This window comes from Manis javanica, chromosome 9 (assembly GCF_040802235.1).
Source record: "Manis javanica isolate MJ-LG chromosome 9, MJ_LKY, whole genome shotgun sequence".
NCBI classification, from domain to species: Eukaryota; Metazoa; Chordata; class Mammalia; order Pholidota; family Manidae; genus Manis; species Manis javanica.
In genome coordinates, this window is record NC_133164.1 from 35140097 (window position 1) to 35158542 (window position 18446).

Here is an 18446-nt window from a genome sequence, read left to right on the forward strand (position 1 = left end):
TTGCTGAATAACATTCCAATGTATCACATAATATATAATCCAGAAAACTGAATAGTGATAACATAGTGGAAGAAGATAAAATTGCACAAAATATTGTTCACAAATTAAGTTTGCTTTTACTATTTACAGGGTAATTAATTAGCTTTATTGAAATTTATTGGTTTTCATTCATTTCTGTTTGAGTAGACTCAAACATCTCAGTAGCTACCCCATTTAAAATATATTCAGATTTGAAATGACCAAGAACATTCTGTACAGAATGTGACTTGGTTCATTAAATCTGACTGGATAAAATGAATGACTATGTGCATTAAAGGATCAATTTTAACATTATTAATAAATTGTTAGGAAAACAATGATCACATGATTCAGAGAGGATAAGCATTTTCACATTAAATATGTCATTTGAGAGAGCAACTAAGTTTCAAGCCAGTTAAGATCCAGGTAAGTAGTTGTGACAGGATCAGATTTAAAATTATAGTTTACAAGGGCAGAAAAATATACATATTTTCTGTTTTTGTTTTTGCTTTTACCATTTAAGAATAGCACTGTGCCTCCAGGAGGAAGGGTTACCTGCCCAGTGAAAATTCTCTATGAATCTGATAAGACCAAAAGAAGATAAGGGAAAGAGCAGGTTGGGGAAAGTGTTTTTATTTCTCTTGGCTCAGTGTATCTCCAGGCAAACTACCAAGTCTTCCTTTTCTGGCCCACTAACAAGCCAGTTCCTTCCATCCCTCCAGTCATGATGGGTATCCCCCCAAGCCCTTGCCCCTTCCACCAGAAGTTCTGTGCGTGGGTCCCTGGACTGTATGGCACCAGACCTATTACATGCAAGGAACAGAGGGGAGGAGAGAATGGGCATTAATCTCTACCCTTCACCCCATTGACCAGAGGCTCCACTGTGTTAAACATCCCACTGATATGCAAATAGGCCCTTATATGCATACCACTATCAAGGCCAGGTGGGAAATTCTGGTTGAACACTTCCAATTATCCCACATAAATATACCATAAGTGATTTTTAATAATAAAGTAACCTAAAAATATTTATTTCCAATATCATGCTTTGTAATTATTATTATTATGGTATATGTTTATCCAGTTTGTAAAATGCACTGTATATATCAATATCTATCTCTTAGTCAAATGGCACTACTACTGTTATAATTTTTCTATTAAAATATGTTACTGGCATTTATGCAAATGCTTTCAATTATTCTACAGTATTACTCTTACATTTTTATTTTCTCATTTATATATATTCCAAACTATATTTAGCTTATAATTAGGTACAGCAATTATTTATCAATATAAATGATGCTCTGACAAATTTTTATGTGTAGACTCATATAGCATGTATTTGCATTTGTATTGTAATTCTGTATATTTCTCCCAGAAATTTCAAATTTATTAGAACAAATAGTGAGTAGTCTATGGTCCATAATATTATTGTATGTTTAACCAATCTATATTATTAACACATTTTCTTATTAATAAATTCATTTTCTTCGTAATAAACTTTCTAGAAATTTGTCAGTTTCACTGCATGTTTCAAAAACAACTACTGTATGTTTATCAGTTCTACTCCTTTTATATTGTATATATCTTTGATTCTATATTGTGAAAATTTCCTTTCAACAAATTCATATTTTTATAGGTCAAAGAAGAGTGAAAATTGAAATTTAGATGTGATTAAGTTATTCTACTGTAAACATTTAAAGTATGTCAGTCAAAATGATTTGTATTTTCTTATATTAAAAATATTCTTCAATGGCTCTTATACCTATACAACTTAATTTTTTTGTAATTAAGGCCATGTTCTCATAGTAATCAGCAATTACATTAATTTTTCACTCTGTTATTTGAACAAGATAAGTCATTTGAAGGTCAAAATATAGATCAAATGTTAAACAAATCTTATTGTATTTAAAACATAGCATTGTTTGTACTACAGAGTTAAAATGTTAATTCAGAGCTCTAAAAAATTTTGATGTAACTGTTTTTATATTTTTCAATTTTTTAAATATCAACTTCTGTAATTGTTTAACATGTGTCCAAAAATACAGAATTACTTTAACAAAAATGTGATTTCTACTGATAAAATTAATTGTATGCCTGCTTTTAAAAATTCATTATGTATACAAAAATATCAGGACAGTCTATTATATATAAGGCAAGGGATTCATATTATGTAATTCCTCAAAAATCACAGATAATACATAAAAATGTATAATTATAATTTTTCAAATTACTTTTGGAATAGCTAATACTCATCAAACACACACATACACACACACAAACACACACAACCCAAGGGAAAAAAATAAAGAAAACATTACCACTATCCATTTCCAGTCTAACAGAGGTCTAATATTTCCTTCTGAATTTCACAGATCATCTGTGCAGCTGTGTATGTAAATGAGTGAAAAAGTTGGCATATCTGCCTCCATTCTGTATTTGTCTCTTTTGCTGCCCTGACCTTTGGGCCAAAGGGAAAAAAAGGAAAAGCGTTTTTCTGCCCACCACTGCACATAAGCTTGTCGATCATCTAAAGGAATTTTGCTTAGAGTTTGAGGTATCTTCAAATAGCTCCTTACCCAAAGCTTGCCAATTCTAGGAGACAGGGAAACATGTATGAGAAAAATGACTGCCTTGTCAAAGAGTTTTAAGAACATTGTGACCAGACCCAGGTCTGCGAGAGTCAGCTAACCAAAGACATGTAGTTTCTCACCTGTTCTCAAACCCTTGTTGGCACCCATGTGTCTGCTGCCTCCAGTCAACCCTTAACCTGCTCTCCTCACTGCTCCCCCTTTCCCTCACATATAAAGTTTGCAAGCAATCCTGAGTTAAGATGGTGTTTTAGGACCATTAATCCATCAACTTCACGGTCTGCTGGCTTTACAAATAAAGACACTTTCCTTACCCCAACAGCTTGTCTCTAAACTTATTGGCCTGTCATGTGTCTAGGGGCCCAAGCTTGGACTTGATAATATGTAGGGATGTGTGTATGCATGGATGTGTATCTGATAGTTTGTTACATACTACGTTTCCTGTTTCTCCCTTGCTTTATTATTTTTCAAATTGGTTGTGGTTCACTAACAGACTGTATAGAACCTTAATTTATTAAGTTGTAGATCACTATAACTTTAAATGGAAATGGGATGGATAAAACATACAGTATTAAACATATTTTTCTCCAAAGATGTTTAATACATTTTATTACTGCCTAGAATTCATGATAATACCTATTTTTTCAACATGGTCACAAACACATAGGGTTCTTGACACTTTTTCATTTTTGTTTTGCCAAATAAGTTAAATCTAGGTTTTCACAATTTTATTTGCATTTTTAAAATTATGATGGAATTTAAGAAACTTTAAATGAATGAGTCTGAGCCATTTTGTTTACTTTCTTTTGGTATCATTAATATACAATTACATCAGCAACATCCCCCCATTATCAAGTCCCTACCACATACCCCATTACACTCACTGTGCATCAACACAGTAAGATGCTATAGATATACCTCTTGTCTTCTCTATGCTCTATTACCTTCCCCGTAGCCACCCTACATTATGTGTGCTAATTGTAATGTCCCTTATTCCTCTTCTCCCTCCCTTCCCACCCATCCTCCCCAGTCCCTTTCCCTTTGACAACTGTTAGTCCATTCTTGGGTTCTGTGAGTCAGCTGCTGTTTTGTTCCTTCAGTTTTTGCTTTGTTCTTATGCTTCACAGGTGAATGAAATCATTTGGTATTTGTCTTTCTCTGCCTGCCTTATTTCACAGACCATAATACCCTCTAGCTCCATCCATGTTGTTGCAAATGGTAGCATTTGTTTTCTTCTTATGGCTGAATAATATTCCATTGTGTATATGTACCACATCTTCTTTAACCATTCACCCACAGATGGACACTTAGGTTGCTTCAATTTCTTGGCTATTGTAAATAGTGCTGAAATAAACATAGGGGTGCATGTCTTTTTGAAAGGGGGAAACTTCATTCTTAGGCTAAATTTCTATGAATGGAATTCCTGGGTCAAATGGTATTTCTATTTTTAGTTTTTTGAGGAAACTCCATACTGCTTTCCACAACGGTTGAAGAATTAGTTTACATTCCCACCAGCAGTGTAGGAGGGTTCTCCTTTCTCCCCATCCTTGCCAGCATTTGTTGTTCCTAGTCTTTTCTATGTTCACCATCCTAACTGATATGAGGTGATATCTCATTGTGGTTTTAATTTACATTTCCCTGATAAGTAGTGATGTGGAGCATATTTTCACATGCCTGTTGGACATCTGAATTTCTTCTTTGGACAATTGTCTGTTCACATCCTTAGCCGATTTTTTAATAGGTCATTTGTTTTTTGGGTGTTGAGTTGTGTGAGTTCTTTATATATTTTGGATGTTAACCTCTTATTGGATATGTCATTTACAAATATATTCTCCCATACTGTAGGATGCCATTTTGTTCTGCTGATGGTGTCCTTTGCTGTACAGAAGCTTTTTAGCATGATGTAGTCTCATTTGTTTATTTTTTATTTTGTTTCCCTTGCCAAAAGAGATGCATTCAGGAAAAAGTTGTTCATGTTTATATTCAAGAGATATTTGCCTATGTTTTCTTCTTAGAGTTTTATGGTTTCATGACTTACATTCAGGTCTTTGATCCATTTTGAGTTTACTTTTGTGTATGGGGTCAGACAATGATCCAGTTTCATTCTCTTGCATGTAGCTGTCCAGTTTTGCCAACACCAGCTGTTGAAGAGGCTGTGATTGCCACATTGTATATCCATGGCTCCTTTATCATATACTAATTGACCATATATGCTTGGATTTATATCTGGGCTCTCTAGTCTGTTTCCTTGGTCTATGGGTCTGTTCTTCTGGCAATACCAAATTTTCTTGATTACTGTGGCTTTGTAGTAGAGCTTGAAGTCGGGGAACGTGATCCCCCCAGCTTTATTTTCCTTCTCAGGAATATCTTGGCTATTCAGAGTGTTTTGTGGTTCCGTATGAATTTTAGAACTATTTGCTCTAGTTCATTGAAGAATGCTATTGGTAATTTGATAGGGATTGCACTGGATCTGTAGATTGCTTTAGGCAGGATGGCCATTTTGATGATATTAATTCTTCCTATCCATGAGCACGGGATGTGTTTCCATTTATTGGTGTCTTCTTTATTTTCACTCGTGAGTGCCTTGTAGTTTTCAGAGTATAGGTCTTTCACTTCCTTGGTTAGGTTTATTCCTAGGTATTTTATTATTTTTGATGCAATTGTGAATGGAATTGTTTTCCTGATTTCTCTTTCTGCTAGTTCATCATTACTGTATAGGAATGCAACAGATTTCTGTGTATTATTTTTGTACCCTGCAACTTTGCTGAATTCAGATATTAGATCTAGTAGTTTGGAGTGTGTTCTTTAGGCTTTTTGTGTACAATATCATGTCATCTGCAAACAGGGGCACTTTAACTTCTTCATTGCCAATCTAGATGCCTTTTATTTCTTTGTGTTGTCTGATTGCCATGGTTAGGACCTCGAGTACTATGATGAATAGAAGTGGGGAGAGGGGGCATCCTTGTCTTGTTCCCACTCTTAAAGGAAAAGCTTTCAATTTCTTGCTGTTAAGTATAATGTTGGCTGTGGGTTTGTCATATATGGCCTTTATTATGTTGAGGTACTTGGCCTCTATACCCATTTTGTTGAGAGTTTTTATCATGAATGGATGTTGAATTTTGTCTAATGCCTTTTCAGCACCTATGGAGATGATCATGTGGTTTTTATCCTTCTTTTTGTTCATGTAGTAGATGATGTTGATTTTTGAATGTTGTACCATGGAATAACATGCATCCCTGGAATAAATCCTGCTTGATCATGATGGATCATCTTTTTGATGTGTTTTTGTACTTGGTTTGCTAATGTTTTGTTGAGTATTTTTGCATCTATGTTCATCAGGGATACTGGTCTGTAATTTTCTTTCTTTGTGGTGTTTTTTCTGGGTTTGGTATTAGAGTGATGCTGGCCTTGTAGAATGACTTTGGGAGTATTCCCTCCTCTAATACTTTTTGGAAAGCTTTAAGGAAGATGGGTATTAGGTCTTCACTAAATGTTTGATAAAATTCAGCAGTGAAGCCATCTGGTTCAGGCATTTTGTTCTTAGGTAATTTTTTGCTTAGCAATTCAATTTCCTTGCTGGTAATTGGTCTATTCAGATTTTCTGTTTCTTCCTGGGTCAGCCTTGGAAGGATTTTTTTCTAGAAAGTTGTCCATTTCTTCTAGGTTATCCAGTTTGTCAGCATATTACTTTTGATAGTGTTCTCTCATAATTCTTTGTATTTCTGTGGTGTCTGTAGTGTTTTTTTCCTTTCTCACTTCTGATTTGATTTATGTGTGTAGACTTTCTTTTTTTCTTGGTAAGTCTGGTAATGGGTTTATCTATTTTGTTTATTTTCTCAAAGAACCAGCTCCTGCTTTCATTGATTCTTTCTATCATTTATTCTTCTCAATTATATTTATTTGTTCTCTGATCTTTATTGTCCCTCCTTCTACTGACTTTGGGACTCATTTGTTATTTTTTTTCTAGTTTCATTAATTATGGGTTTAGACTGTTCATTGGGATTGTTGTTCCTTGCCTGTATTTTAATATATCTCCTTCTTAGCACAAACTTTGCTGTGTCACACAATTTTTGTGGTGTTTAATTATTGTTGTCATTTGTCTCCATATATTGCCTGATCTCTGTTTTTATTTGGTCATTGATCCATTGATTATTTAGGAGCATGTTATTAAGCCTCCATATGTTTGTGGGCTTATTCATTTTCTTTGTGTAATTTATTTCTAGTTTCATACCTTTGTGATCTGAGAAGCTCTTTGGTACAATTTCACTCTTTTTGAATTTACTGAGACTCTTTTTGTGGCCTAGTATGTGATCTACTCTTGAAAATGTTCCATGTGTATTTGAGAAGAATTTGTATCCTGTTGCTTTTGGATGGAGTGTCTTTAGATGTCTGTTAGGTCCATCTGTGCTAATACATTGTTCAGTGCCTCTGTCGCTTTACTTCTTTTCTGTCTGGTTGATCTGTCCTTGGGAGTAAGTGGTGTGTTGAAGTCTCCTAAAAAGAATTAATAGCATTCTCTTTCCCTCTTTAAGTCTGTTAGTGTTTGTTTCACATATGTAGGGGATCCTGTGTTGGGTGCATAGACATTTATAACAGTTATGTTCTCTTTTTGGACTGACCCCTTTATCATTATGTAATGTCCTTCTCTGTCTCCTGTTACTTTGTTTTCTTTGAAGTCTATTTTGTCTGTTTTCTCCCTATTAGTTGCATTAAATATCTTTTTCCATCCCTCTACTTTCAGTCTGTGTATGTCTTTGTGTTTAAAGTGTGTCTCTTGTAGGCTGCATATAGACAGGTCTTGTTTTTATCCATTCAATGACTCTACATCTTTTGATTGGTACATTCAAACCATTTATGTTTAGGGTAACTATCAATAGGTGTGTACTTATTGCTATTGTATGCTTTAGATTCATGGTTACCAAAGGTTCGATGGTAATTCCCTTACTATCTAACAGTCTAATTTAACTCACTTAGTATGCTATGACAAACACAACCTAAAGGTTCTTTTTTTCCCCCTTCTATTTCTTCCTTCTCCTTCCTTTGTATATTAGGTATCATATTCTGTACTCTTTGTCAATCCCTTGATTCACTTTGGGGGTAGTTGATTTGATTTTGCATATGCTTAGTAATTAATTGTTCTACTGTGCTGTGGTTTTATTTCCTCTGGGGAAAGCTATTTAGCTTTAGGAATACTTCCATCTGTAGCAGCACCTCCTAAATGCACTGTAGAGGTGGTTTGTGGGAGGTAAATTTTCTTAGCTTTTGCTTATCTGAAAATTGTTTAATCCCTCCTTCAAATTTAAATGATAATCTTGCTGGGTAGAGTATTATTGGTTCAAGGCCCTTCTATTTCATTGCATTAAATATATCATGCCTCTCCCTTCTTGCCTATAAGTTTTCTGTTGAGAAATCTGATGATAGCCTGATGGGTTTTCCTTTGTATGTGATCTTTTTTCTCTCTAGCTGCTTTTAAAAATCTGTCTTTATCCTTGATCTTTGCTATTTTAATTATTATACATCTTGGTGTTGTCTTCCTTAGGTCGCTGGTGTTGGGAGGTCTGTGCACCTCCATGGCCTAAGAGACTATCTCCTTCCACAGATTGGGGAAGTTTTCAGCAATTGCTTCCTCAATGACACTTTCTATCCCTTTTTCTCTCTTCTTCTTCTTCTGGTACCCCTATAATGGGAATATTGTTCGGTTTGGATTGGTCACACAGTTCTCTCAATATTCTTTCATTCTTAGAGATCCTTTTTTCTATCTGTGCCTCAGCTTCTTTGTATTCCTCTTCTCTAATTTCTATTCCATTTATCATCTCTTCTACTACATCTAATCTGCTTTTAAATTCCTCCATTGTATGTTTCATTTCAGATATGGAATTTCTTAATTATTGAATCTCTGTCTTAAATTCATTCCTGAATTCTTGGATATTTTTATGTACCTCCCTGAGCATGTTTATGATTTTTATTTTGAACTCTCTTTCAGGAAGATTTGTGAGTTCATTTTCATTTGGCTTTTTTTCTGGAGTTTGTGAGATTTTGGTCTGGACCAGTTTCCTTTGACATTTTATATTTCTTTGTGGCGCCCTCTAGTGCCAAGAGCTCTAGTATTTGGAGCTGCTCAGCCCCTCGAGTGAGACTGGGGGTTGCAGGAGAGAGGTGCTGGTGTCCTGTTTCGTGAGGTCTGCTCTGTTCTCCAGGTGTATGCAGTCTGGTACAGCCTTCTTTCCTGTTGCTATTTTAGGATTAGTTGTATTAACTCTATTTTCATACTATATATGATTTGGGGTGTAGTTCTCTGTCTCACCTCTCATGGTGCCATCTTGAATCGATCCATTTTGTTTACTTTTGTACGTAATTACTTGTATAATTTTTAAATATATGCTAATATGTATAAATATAAATGTATACTCACACAGAGTATAGTAAAATATTTCGATAAGTTACTCATTTGAAGATTTTTGAATAATTCATTAGTTATAACATTTCCCCCAGTTAATTTTACCAAATATTATAAATGTTTTAATCACAAATTTAACATCTCTTTGTAAGACCTTTGTTTGAAATATGTGTCAATCATTTTTGTAATATTCAAGAGTTTACAATAATTTATTTGTAGCACTTAGTATTAAGTTCAGAGTATTTTAGTGATTGACAATAAGTTTTGTTTAATGATAATTCTTGGAATTCACAATTTAAAATCAGTTTTTTTCAGTCATTGTTTGTAATGACCTTTTAAGACTCTATCTTGTTCCATTTTAACATATATCATATCAATGTACCTAGGTTGGAGTTAAATAATGTATGTGATCCTCAGTGGCGGATTCTTCTATATAGTATTAATTTACCGGGGTGATGATGTAACAGAGTGAACACCACAGGAGCTGCCACACTATAGCTAGCATAGCTAATCATGTGTGACTACATAATTTAATAAGTTAATGTACTCCCTCTGGAAGTTTTGTTGCATTTTTGTTCTTCCATTGCATAGTAGTCCACTTAAAGAATAAGCTATTTTTATTCTGCTGAGTATAGATTTTACTCAGTTAAAAATAATCTTTGTGACAGTTTAATCCTACTACAATGCAAGACAAAATGAAAAGGATACATTTACTATAACTCAGGTTCTCAGGAATGTACTAATGGTCCATTTAATGTTCCATGGATGTGAACATTTATATTGTAGGAAAGCTGGCAGCCACAATTAACAATGCAAGCTGTCAAAGCTGACAGTAGCAACTTTATTTCAAGAAGGCATTTTAGCAAAGTTCTCCCATTTGTAAATTGGACACAAAAATTCCACTAAATAATATAGCCACATACAACTAAAAATGAAATTGCCTATTATAATGTACATGGAAAGGCTAATGTCATTTCTGAAGTTTTAATGATACAATTTTATAGAATGGCTTGAAATGGAGGTGTAAAGGGGTAAATATGTAGTCCCATTATTACTGTCAGCAAGAATTTGGATATAAATAGCATTTTGTTTCCTGTTTGTTCTGTTTTTTCCAGCGACATTAACTATTTCTTCCTCAGTCATTTGTTAGTAAAAACATTTGTTTGACTAGAAAGTTCAGGGAGTAATAGACTATTAATGGTAATAAAAACACAAGTGGACACTGGGGCTATAAAATGGTTGCTTTCTTACCAGCCTCAGATACTTACTTCTTCATTCCATTTTTTTATTTCAAAATTTAACATTTTTGAGGGTTTTCTGGTATTGAGACACATGTTGAAGCAATCACCCTCATCATATTTCTTTTGCCTTTTATACCTCTATTTGTATTTTGTAACACTATTGCCTTTAATAATCAAAATTATTTGAAATTTTTGAAAAGTTTACATAATGACTAACCTCTGAAAATAAATTGGATAATCAGGAACTTTTAATTTAATTTATACTCTAAAATTTTCCCTCACAGTGTTAGAGATCAGTGACTGATGTGATTATGTGTTTGTATATGTATATATGCACTAGTGGCCACCAGGGCATTAATCTTTGTAAGAAAATCACAATAACTTTCCCAAGAATTCTGATCACAGGTTCATTCAAATTGTAAATTTCAATTTATGAATGAGATTTCCTTAAAAGTTTGCAGAAAAAAAGGGTAAGTTTGCATTCTCAATTTAGAATTTCTCTAAAGAAACTCAGAATCTCCTCTCTACATATATAGATATAAAAATAGATAGATCTATATATATTTATGTAGAGAGACAAATTAGATACCTCTACTTCTATATCTGTATCTCCATAATAAAATGGCACCACTTGTCCACTAGTATGGCTAAAATTTTCAGAAGAAAGACTAATGTCATTAAATATGGACAAGGATTTGGAACAACTGGAACTTTCATAAACTGGTGATGAAAATATAGAATGATACAAAAATTGTGGGAAATTGAGACATTTCCTTATTATGTCAACATATATCTACAGTATGATCCACACTAATTTCCCACTATTACATTTTTACCCAAAAAAAGTAACATAAGTACATAAATATATAAAACCACCAAGCCTTGTACAAAAATCATAGTTACCTTATTTATAATAGTGAAAATTAGAATAAAAATCAGTTTCAGGGAAAATTTTTAATCTACATTAATGTATATGTATAAAAAATGTTTCCAACTTATTACAGATCGGTGATGAATTAAAAATTAATACAAAAATTAGTTATTGCATAATTATCTTATTATATTTCCCTTAAAATATATAAATATTGAATTACAGATATTTATATTTGTATATAAAAATAACCTAATATATAAAAATAAATGTATATTTTTTGTTATCATGTGCTTTGAAGAGCTTAATGATCTTTTTGTCTACCTTTCTTTTATGTTTGTTATGTTTTCCCTAAGAAAATTATACAAAAGTGATACACTAAACAAAAAGTAAAAGGAATTTTCTCATCTAGGCATTGTGTTAAAGTTACCTTGTTAGACACCTTTGCCAAAAGTGAAGTAAGTTAAAATTTAGCTTTTGTTTGAAGAGCTAATTCAACCACATAGTAAGAAATAAAGAAATGGAGCTTATCTTAAGAAATAAAACTTCAGTAAATAAGAAACAAATTAGAAAAGAGAACTTTTCCTCTGTGTTTACATGAGTGAATATTGGAAAGAGATTACCCTTAATCAGCATGATGAGCTAATCAGAAGGTTTAATTGAAAGCCAAATCCTCTGGTAAACATTTCCACAACAACAAAAAGTAAGAGAAAGAATAAAAATGTGATTAAGTAGCCTAAACAAAAATATAAACATGAGGCTTTAGTACAGGACACCTTTGATTGTTGCTGAATGTTAGAGCTTTTAAAATAACCAACGTGAAGCAGCATGCGTATATGGGAGAAGATTGGAGAATAGAGTTAAGAACTGAAAGACCAGTAAAAGCAGACAAAGAAGAGAGAAGACATTGAAGGGGAAAAAGAGTGGAGGGAAATGCCTCTAGAGTCTCAGCTTTGCAAAAACTTTTACCAGGATGTCATGCTTAGTTAAAATCTCTCTTATGGAATCCTTTTGCCATGGTCATCTTATACTAAACTTGTACCTATCTTCCACCCAAGAACATGGGTATATTTGATCCAAATATATAGTACAAAACTGTGATGTGTAATCCTTTGCCTGGTTGAAGATCATTTACTGATTATTGAATAGGTTACTGGAAAGAAACTAGTCACTTGTCCCATTTCTTTCTTCAAGGATTTGTACTCTTTCTTGATAGATTCTTGCATTTAAAAAAAATGCTCTCATTATAGATAAGCTTTAGAAGTAATCTGTTAAAAAAACCTTCATCTATAAAAACAAATGTGTCAATATTACATCTCAACTATACTTCAATAAAACGTATATTTTAAAAATGTGTCCAAATGTTTTTGTATTGAGCAGCATCCTTAAATTTACACAGCTAATTAGGAAATTGAGCTAGAGTCCTTATTCCTCTGAGATTCTCTCTCTAAGGACACTGTGCTGGAATTGACAAAGTGGGTTACATGAATGAGCCAAAGACAAACTTTGGAAGTCAATTCCACCCATGGAAGTAAAGTGGAGGGAGGAGAGATTTTTGCATAATCAAACTATTGTGATCTGTCTACTCATTCAAGTCTCTATGACACGCAAAATATAAGATCCCAAAGGTTTTGTCAAAATCATGGCTTCAGGTTTGAAGTCCAGGTTCTTGAAATCTCCATGAAATCTTGATGCAGCTCCTCTTTATCTGAAGTTGTCTGAACCAAAGCCAATTTATTACCTTCACACACTTTCAACATTAATGTATAGAACACAGAATGGTTAGCCTCCTAAGGTATATAGAAGTCCTTGGTCCTTAACAATTTTGTGCACATATTATTAGGTGTCCCTACTCTGAGGGAAAGGAATATTACTTCATCAGGCTCAGGCTTTGTTTCTACAGCTATTGACTCTGCCCTCTGGAAAATCTTTATTTTTGCAAATATAAATTTTGTATTTCCTACCCAAGTCTGAAAAGTTGGCTAAGAATAAAAGAATTAAAGTCTATGCCTTTAGGGGAGTCTGAGAAGGTCTCTCAACCTGATTCTTGTCTTTGAAAATTTGGGGACCAAAAGACATCTTATAACTTGAATGATTTCAGTTTCGTGGGATCTGACAGCATTTTTGACAATACAGTTTTTGCAAATAAGTCTTAAATTTCAGTCAGACTCTAAGCCCTACATTGAAAATAGAAATGTTTTTCAGCTCTCAGAGTATCATAAACAAAATTTCTCCATATATTTTGGCACTTAAAAAAATTGCCACTTTTTCTACCTCTGGTTTCAGTTTTCTCACTTTCAGCACTTGGTCCAAAATCCATAGACATATATTGTAGGTTCTTTTTACAAATGCCAGTCCTCCTATTTCCATTGCCAGTTTTTATATCAGCTTTTACTACAGAAGAAAAGAGAAGTAAAAAAATAAAACTTCTCGATTCTAGCAATAGATGTTTATTTTTCTCATGGCTGTACAGTTTAGCCTAGGAGTCTCTGAAGCCTAGGAGTGCTTCTCCTGGGGCCGAGGCTGAAGGGCAACAGCTACTCAGTCCCAACTCTTCAAGAGTCGGCAGAAGTGTAAGATGACACACCCAAGCACTCAAACACATTAAAGCAGTGTAAATGTCACATCTGTTAGTGTCCGACTGGCCGAAGCAGTAGCCTGACTGAACCCAAGTTCAACTAGCAGTGAAGGCACTCCCCTCATGGAGTTCAGGGAGAGGCAGTTTCTATTTTCAATTCTAACATGTCTTAGTCCATTCAGGTTCCTATGACAGAAAAAAATTATAGACGAGGTGACTTATAAACCACAGAAATTTATTTCTTTTCATTATAAAGGCTGGGAAGTCCAGATCAAGACACCACTAGATTTGGTGTCTAATGAGAGCTCTCTTTCTGGTTTGCAGAAGACATCTTTTTGCTGTGTCCTCACGTGGCAGATTGACAAGGCAGCTCTTCCAGGTTTCTTTTGTTGAGGTACTGATCTCTTTCATGAAGGCTCTGTCCTCATGACCTGATCATTTACCTTACCAAAGGCTCCACTTCCTAGTGCCATCACCAGGTGGGTTAGGATTTCAAAAACAGAACTTTGAGAGGACACAGACATTCTAGCTATAGCATAATGTAGTCTAACACAGTTGAATAAAATGAAGAATGTCTTCAATAGCAGGTTTTCAACAGTGAAAAATGAAATAAATATAAAACAAGCATAGGTATGTGCTAATAAACTGTCACCCATTTGCAAGTGATTCCTCTTACCTGGAATTTTTAAGAAATGACAAGAAGGGGTGGGAACTATCCATTTCTGCCATCATGATATTCATACAATAAATACTATTCATAGGCAAGTCATCAAGGAGCTTCTGGTTGGTTTATTTTTAATGTTTTCTCTTTACCCCCACTTTTAACAACATGAAAACATATCAAAATAGTTGACTATAATGTAATTTAAGCTTTTACAAATATTGCTTTTTTTATGTGCTCTTCTTATCAGGGAGGTACTGGGACTTGTTCCAACAAAATAACAAGATACAACAGGAAAGAGACCCAGTGAGCTGGTGGTTCAAAACAGAAGTAAAGCAAAATGTATGCTTAGATTCAGGGGGTAGGAATGCTGCAAATTACACCTGTGCAACTGACTCAAAGTCAAATAAATCCTGATAGGAAAAAGCAGACCAGAATGCTCTGAAGGCATATCCCTAAGGAAAAATTGTATGAGACAGCATTTAGTGTTAATTTTGAGAGAAGTTAGTGGTTTAGTCAGCTATTTCAGACTCTTTAAGCAATGCTTTCTTTACATCTAGAAATCTTGAATAATTTTCTATTCTATTCTTTAATTATAGGGATTTTAACAAGAGATACATGAATATGATCCTTTTTTTGTGTTATCCTTGGTGTTATATACCCTTACAATCTGGGGACTCTATTTTGCCAATGGATTAGGTCAATTATCATTAAGAATTATTTTTCTCATTTTTTTCTCCCTTTAGAATGTCTCTTATTATCATTTTAAGATACCTAAATCTACCTACTATGCAGCTTGCTTTTCCATAAATAATTGTATTTATAACAAAACTTTAGGTCAATTTATAACAAAGTAAGTACCAAGCTAAAATAGACACAATTATTGGACAGTTACTTACCAAATAATCGTATACAGATTTTCAAATAACTGTAAAGATTGACTGTAAAGTGTGTTCCTTTGACCTGGAACACCCTCATATACTTTGAGAATACAAAAGCTTTCAGAGAATGAGTGAGATCCTTTTGTGCAGATGGCATTTTAGAATTCCCTGCTGTGCTCCTCTACCTTCCATCATGGAAATCTGGGGCTAATCCCTGCCCCTCAAACCTAATGAAGAACAGAGCTTTGACAGACCTAAAAAAGCTGAATAGGTGACAAACACAGGTTAGGTTCAGAGTGGCCTAGAATCCGACTTGGTACTGAGAAACATTGTAGACAAAAGTTTTTCTGACAGCTTTGGTGCCAGAGCAGCTGGTAAGCATCTTTGCTGTGGGACTTACCCACATCCTCATAGTTTATCGGGCAGGCATTACATGTGTGTTTCCAGGAGTAGCCATGTCCTCATAAGGAAGTAAAACAGCAGGGACTACAGGGCCACCCAGACAGGTATAATGAACATGGTAGCAAGTCACGAAGTGGGTGCACTGGGATGAGGGTGGAGAACCACCTGACCGCCCACTTTACAGAGGAAATCTGTATCAGCAAAAGGAAACTTGGACTAGCCTGGTAGGAAATGTCTGAATAGCCTCAAAACTGTGCCCCAGGAGATAGTCATTTTTAAGTTATTGGAAGGCCCATGGAGAATAAAGTCACTTGGGGCAGTACTGATGACAGTACAAACTGCCATGCTCTTGTGCCTCTGCTCCCATAGGGATCAATGGACCAGCTGGCAAGAGAGAAGATTAAGAAAAGTAGCTATTAGAGAAATAAAGGATCCAGTAATGCCCTTTCCCACTGCAGGTACCCAGACTGAAGCTGCCTGAGCTGAGAGAGGGATATAAAGTTATTACTTGATCACTTCAGAATTTTTATTAATATCTTGGCCTGGTGCTATAATGATCTAATTGAGTCTGTTTAAAACTGTTATCCGCAAACTGTCTGCCACATATAATTAAGTAGACAACCTGCAGGAGTTGCCAGGATTCTCATCTAAATAAGGCTTGTATTATTTTTAATGTAGGGACAAAGGAACATGATTTCACTCAGTAAACTAAGGAAGGGTGAGATCAATAGTGTGGTTTAAATGCATTGTGAGTCCAGCTTCTTCAAAATCTTTTTTCATCTTCGTTATAATGCATTCTAGGTTGTATAATATTTCCTCCCTTATATCAACCAGTTTATATGTTTGTCTAACCATCTAAAAAAATTAACATTGTTAGATTAAATAAAGTGAAATGGATTTTATAGAAGCATAGAAAATTAAGATTTAAAAAGCCTGAAGTCTTTTAAATCATTTATCTTCATTTTTTACATGCTTTCTTCATTCTCCTAAACTGACAACTGTCTTGACTTTAAACGTTTATAATGAGAAAGCAGACTATTCCTGGAGATAGCTGAGACAAGAGGTAATATTCTTAGTAGGTTCTTCTCTATATCCCACTGAATTGATTTTGCATATTTTACCATTTTACTTTTTCTACCAAACCTGTAAATCTTTCTCTGGAACAGAAGATAAAAAAAGTATTTAACATGAAAAAAATTTAAATCAACTGAACTCAACTATCATGTCCCCATTCTACCTTTTTGCAGTCTCTGAATCCTGAATTGCTTTTAAGTCATGGTTTCACACACCATAGGACAACTTTCTGACTATAATCCAAATCCATCTTCACTTATGGCAAATATAAATGATGTAATATTCCAGAGAGAATTTTGGATAATTCACTCAAACCCATATGCCTGTTAGCGTCAACTAACTTCACTTTTATTTTATCAGTGGGACACAGAGTTCACACAGAGTTTATTAACTTCTACAACATCAGGTATTACTCAAATTAGATATTAATCTGATTTCATGCCATATAAATTAATGTAATGTTTCAAAAGTTTCACTTCTTAAAAAAATGTTATTAATTCAGCTTGCTAGATATAGACCATCATTCTAATATTGTGAAGCAATTTTAAATCCCAGTTACTTTATCTAACTCATTCTTTAAATTTTTCTGTATCCAGAGCTTTGAAAACAGTATCTCATATTTTAACTTGATTAATTTATAAATGACATGAGGCTATCCATATAATCAAATACCAGAGACCTCACTTAATTTCCATCTTGACAGTTTGGAGCATTTTTATAAGTCCTGGTAGTGTACTGTAGTTCACATTTTTTTTTGGTATCATTACTCTACAATTACATGAGAAACATTATGTTTACTAGACTCCCCCCATCATCAAGTTCTCCCCACATTCCCCATTGCAGTCTTGTCCATCAGCATAGTAAGATGTTGTAGAATTACTACTTGTCTTCTCTGTGTTGTACAGCCCTCCCCTTTTCCCCACACCCCCACATTATACATGCTAATCATAATGCCCCCTTTCTTCCCCTCTGCCTTAGCCCTCCCTTCTCACCCATCCTCCCCAGTCCTTTTTCCTTTGGTAACTGTTAGTCCATTCTTGGGTTCTGTGAGTCTTTTGGTATTTTGCTCCTTCAGTTTTTCCTTTATTCTTATACTCCACAGATGAGTGAAAACATTTGATACTTGTCCTTCTCTATGGAGCTTATTTCACTGAGCATAATACCCTCTAGCTCCATCCATGTTGTTGCAAATGGTACGATTTGTTTTCTTCTTATGGCTGAATAATATTCCATTGTGTATATGTACCACTTCCTCTTTATCCATTCATCTACTGATGGACACTTAGGTTGCTTCCATTTCCTGGCTGTTGTGAATAGTGCTGTGATAAACATAGGGGTGCATTTATCTTTTTCAAACTGGGCTGCTGCATTCTTAGGGTAAATTCCTAGGAGTGGAATTCCTGAGTCAAATGGTATTTCTATTTTGAGTTTTTTAAGGAACCTCCATACTGTTTTCCAAATTGGTTGAACTAGTTTACATTCCCACCAGCAGTGTAGGAGGGTTCCCCTTTCTCCACATCCTCGCCAGCATTTGTTGTTGTTTGTCTTTTGGATGGTGGCGATCCTTACTGCTGTGAGGTGATATCTCACTGTGGTTTGAATTTGCATTTCTCTGATCACTAGTGATGTGGAGCATCTTTTGTCTGTTGGCCATCTGAATTTATTCTTTGGAGAACTGTCTGTTCAGCTCCTCTGCCCATTTTTTAATTGGATTATTTGCTTTTGGTTTGTT